Source organism: Lolium rigidum, chromosome 1 (genome assembly GCF_022539505.1).
Source record: "Lolium rigidum isolate FL_2022 chromosome 1, APGP_CSIRO_Lrig_0.1, whole genome shotgun sequence".
In the NCBI taxonomy this organism is placed as follows: domain Eukaryota; kingdom Viridiplantae; phylum Streptophyta; class Magnoliopsida; order Poales; family Poaceae; genus Lolium; species Lolium rigidum.
The window spans coordinates 74376789-74381972 of record NC_061508.1 but is presented as its reverse complement, the minus strand read 5'-3'; the positions used below and the strand labels follow the sequence as shown (position 1 = coordinate 74381972).

At 49.8% G+C, this 5184-nt stretch overlaps 1 pseudogene; it reads left to right on the top strand.

Moving 5' to 3' along the window:
* The first annotated feature begins 849 nt into the window (after positions 1–849).
* On the top strand, positions 850–1666 carry LOC124647426 (annotated as a pseudogene).
* Positions 1667–5184: the final 3518 nt, after the last annotated feature.

The window sequence follows — 5184 nt, the reverse complement described above, 5'->3', positions numbered from 1 at the left end:
GTGGCTCCGCGACTACAGCATGTGAGATTTCGCGCGCGGCAAAAGCAGCAACGGCTTGTAGGGGAAGGTGGTGGTTGGTGCGGGCGATCGATGAAGGCGGCGGCAGGCACACGGGGCGGTCCAGGGGCACTCCTCCCCCAAGCCTCCACCTTATATAGTGGGAGGGGGGAGGTGGCCAGCTGGGCCAAAGAATGCCCATGTGCCGCAAACCCTAACCCAGGGCACCCCAAACCCTTATCCACTTGGGGGGTCGGCCGGCCGATCGAGGTGATCAAGAAGAATTAACGCTGGTTAAAAGGGGCAAAAAAGCTGCAGCCGAAGCAGCGGGCAGGGCAACGCGTGAGAAAAGCGTATTATACATATATTTTTCACATATATTTTTCCCTTCCGGGCCAACATATTAGTAGCGTGGCGGTACGCGTGCACGCAGCTGGTCGTGATATACCTGTCGTGTGTCCTAGAAAGCGCACACTGCTGCTGATAATTTATGGTCCTGTGTTCATGTGGGCCCTACGTATTAGCCGCATGCCCTTGTTTGGTGTGCGCTACCACTGAGAACATATTAATCACGTGCCACTTTGCGGCCCGCTGACTAGTAGCAAAGCATATTAGTCTACCTAGTTACATGGAAAAAGCATCCCAACCTACGGCGTGTCCGGCATTTTCCAGGCTTGCGAGTTGCTATTGCCAGCGAAGGCCATGCATGCACATCCTGGCCTCCCGGCAATTTCGGCCATTGGACGCGGTAGTGTGCTGCGATGCAGGCTTCTTCTCCTCGCCCTCATAGTCATAGCCACGATCAAACTCGAAAGTCAAACCCCCCATGCCCGCGCGCTGGAGGTTGCGGCGATGGCCACCCCTAAAGTCAAAGTGCGAAAATGGCACAACACCGAGCTGGATGCCGGCGTCACACTCACACCACCGGCGAGCGAAGCCGGAGGAGGGCCCGACCAGATCAGCAACCTGCCCGTCGACGCTCTCTCGCAAAGATCGTCTCGCTGCTCCCCACCAAGGACGGCGCCCGCACCCAGTCCCTGTCCACCCGGTGGCGCCACCTCTTCCGCTCCGCCCCGCTCAACCTCGACGTCAAGCTCCGCCGCGAGGACGAGCCGGCCCCATCCAGCCTCGTCCCCCGCATCCTCGCCGACCACCAGGGGCCTTGCCGCCGGCTCTCCCTCACCTGGTACGGCTACAAGTGCGACATGGTCCCCGCACCGCTGAACCGCCGGCTCCGCCGCCAGCCCTCAACGGCCTCCCCGAGTTCCATCTGCGGCACAACCGCACGGCAAACAGCGAGGATGAGGACTTGTGGCGAGCGCATTACACGCTGCCGCCGTCCGTCCTCCGGTTCGCGCCCACCCTCCGCACCCTCAGCGTCAAGTGCGTCTGCCACAGGATCCGTTTCCCCTGCGTTGCCGGCGGCGATGTACAGTTCCCCCACCTCAAGCAGCTCACGTTTAAAGGTGTCATCATCTCGGAGGCCGACCTCCACGGCGTTCTTGCGGGATGCCATGTGCTGGAGAGCTTGGTGCTCAGTGAGCTGGATGGCGTCTCTGGCGTTCGGATCAGCTCCTCCACCCTAAGGAGCCTAGGTGTCTCCTCTGGTTTTGGACATGAGCCAGAAGAACTGTTGGAACAGGTGATTGTTGGGGGAAGACTTGGGTAGGATAAGGTCTTAGATAAGATCTATGAGATCAATTTTTTTGCAAAAACAAAACTTGTTGAAAAAATCTGAAAAAAAATCACAACACACATCTATGTTATATATGCAACGCCAAAAATTTGCAACTTCAAATTCGACATACATTTGGAGATATAAAAAAGATAAATCTGAGTGTGAATAGTGTGAAATACTACTCAACCAGATCTGACACTATTCACAATAGAAATTGTCTTTTTTGTTTCTCCAAGTGTAGATCAGATTTTAGGCTGAAATTTCTTGGAGTTGTAGATACAATCTATATGCATGCTGTTTATTATTTTCAGATTTTTTCGCCTGTTCAAAGTATGTTTTTTCTAGATTGATCCTATGATCCTACCTAATGGAGAGATCCTATACAAGTCTCTCCCGTGATTGTTGAGGATGGCCCCAACCTAGAAAAATGGTTTGGGCACGTACCCTGGGTTCACGCGGCAGCAGGGACGCAGCACGGGGTCAGCCGGTTGACACGTCCGCGGAGTAAGTAGACGCAGCAGAGTTTGGGCGGAGAAAACGAAAAACTCATCCTTTCCTTTCCGCGGAGAAGTGTTTGGGCTGCCTACTCGTCGCGATCGAAACCAAACCACGCGCCTCCAATTCGCAGCCCCCAATTCGAATGTTGCCGGTCGCCATCGGTTCAGCCGCACCCACGAAAAACTGATTCCCTGGGAAAAAAGAAGAAAATATCGCTGCTCTCCCCCTCCACTCCGCCCCTCCCCTAATTCGCACTCCTGCACTCCCTCCGCCAAACCCTAGCAGCCGCCGGGAATGGCGCCGCCGCCGCTTGTGCTCCTGCGTCCCTCCGACCCTCAGGGCTTCCTCTATCGGCGGCGTCAAACCGGCACTGCCTGCTGCATCACGCCGTCGCCCCTCAATCGGAAGGTCTCGTCTCCACCCCTCCTCCTTATGTTACCTCCACCTCAATCGGATTTTCTCCCCCGCAAATTACCATCTCACTAAACCTTCCTGGAACGTGGATTTAGGCCACAGGACAGGAGGAGTCGCCGTTCGTTCGTTTAGATTTACGCCTAATTCGTTTAGTTGGCACGCCCTGGTTTCCTAAGGCTCGCGCGGGTGTAATCCAAACAGCCCCTAAAATGCTTGCAACCTCCCCAATCTACATGCACTTTATGATTTCGACGATTAAATCTCTTTCATCCTTTTGCAAAATTGCAACCTGTACTACAAGTAATGCTGCTATGCACTTTTCCTCTCTGCGATACATATTTGTCATCCTTTTATCTTACCCTGCAAACCATTTTACTCAGGTTTCCGTGCTCTGCTCTCCCATCCGGGGTTTGCTATGCTGCTGCTGGATTCTGCCGGACCTCCTACCGGTGCGCCCACGCCGGCTACGAGCTGCTGCCAGGCTCATGATGCAACAGGGCTTATTTTTTTTACTGCTACGGCTGCGCTGCGTATGTTTGTGTACACTGCGACCTAATTCTCCTAGTTGGCACTGCCTAATTCGGTTACCCGCGTGCTTGCTGATTCTACACATACATTTTGTAAACTAATTCTGTGTACCACAATGTCCATTCATATTAAGCCACCTTTTGCTTTCAGATTGGCCTCTTAATCTTTCGAGGAAGCACAAGCAGCTGGATTCTCTAAAGCTTGGGTGATGCATGTTTCTGCAAGTTATCTTGTGCTGCTGCTGCTGCTGATATCAAATTCTGCACAGGTGTGCCTCAAGCTCATTAATCGCGCGATTTCACCTTTCATTTACTGTATTCTTGTTTCTATAAATTTTCTGAGCTAGGACAGATTCATGATGTATCAATTTTTACATCATAAATTCTCTCTAGTTCATTTAACTAAAAGTTTACAAGTGTTCTTTTCTTGGTTGCCACGTGTCACCTTCGATGCATATTATCATTCTTTTCTTGGTCGGCTATGTGCTGCTGCCAGCATCATGCTGCAACAGGGCGTCGACCACCAATCTCGGAAGGTCTCCTCTCGACCCCCCCCCCCCTTGTTTTTATTTTTTTTACTACTAGGGCCACGCTGCTGTGTGTTTGTCTAGACGGCGACCTAATTCTCCTAGTCGGCACTGTCTGATTTGGTTACCCACGTGCCTGCTGATTCTCTCTAGATACATTTGTCAACTAATTGTGTGTACCTACTCTCTTGCCTATCTTCTGATTTTATAGAAAGCGTTCCACTACATGGGTGCAATTACCAAGTTGGATGTAAAAGATCCCAATCTATGCGCTTCACCATTACGAGGATGCGTTACTCCTTTTCTCTGTTCTCCTGTTGCAAGTTGCACTAGCATGGCCTGCTATATGCACTTTATGAGCATTTATCTAAAACCGATGTTTCTGAGCTTGTGCGTGCACCAACTTCCTTTATCTTACTATTCAAAGTGGGCATTTCCTTCATTTTATACAACTTGACCATGCAAATTATGAGGCAGCATATAGAGCCATTTATAAATAAAATACTTTGGCACCACCATGTCCATTCATGTAATCTTCCTTTTGCTTTCAGATTGGCCTCTTAATCTTTCGAGGAAGCACAAGCACCTAGATTCTCTAAAGCTTGGGTGACTGTTTCAGGAAGTGATCCTGTGCTGATCAAATTCTGCACAGGTGTGCTTCATGCTCGTTAATCGCACGATTTAACCTTCCATTTATTATATTCTTGTTTCTATAAATTTTCCGAGCTTGGAGAGATTCATCATGTGTCAATACATCATAAAATGCTCTCTAGTTCATTTAACTGATGCTTATAAGTGTTATTTTCTTGGTTGCCATGTGTCACCTTAGATGCATATTATCATTCTTTCAACCACGAATAACATGGTTCTCCCTTTTCTACTTTGTTCAGCCAGTTGCAGTAACGGCCACACCATGCTGCCTGGACCGAGACCCAAGAGGTACCCCTGGCCTAGGTGTTGGATGATGCCAGGCTGCTGCTCCCTGTCTTCGTTGGGAGGTCTAAAAATCCTTTAATTGTAAGTCTGTTTATTGGGAGGTGTAATTTTGATGCAACAGTGTTCCTATTATCTCAAGTTTTAACTGGTGGAGAAGTACTTTGGTGAGAATATGCTATAGTCTCATGTGGCTGTACCCGGTTGTTTGCTGTAGCCGCCACTGGTACTGTTTTGACGCCCTCGCCGCCTAGGTTCACTGCCGACATCTCTCTAGCCGATCATGGCTGCTGCTACAGCTGCTGCCTGTCTTCAGCGACGATGTTCTGCCATTGGAGGTATACATCTTTCATGTATAGGTCTGTTTCTAGTGTTTTTCTGTTGTTAATCATGGACAAAAGCATCAGTAAAAAAAATTCACCCCTAAAAATGCAGGTATTTACTGGTAGATTCGGCATGGTGGTTATTTACATGAACTGCTCTTTTCGGCTAGCAATCTAGCTTGCAATTTGCGTTTTGGATATGTGTACCTGGTTTTGATTCTGAACATACAACGTTTTATGAGAGGGCATTAACCGGAGCGTGGAGTGGCTGGAGCTGTAGCCTGAAT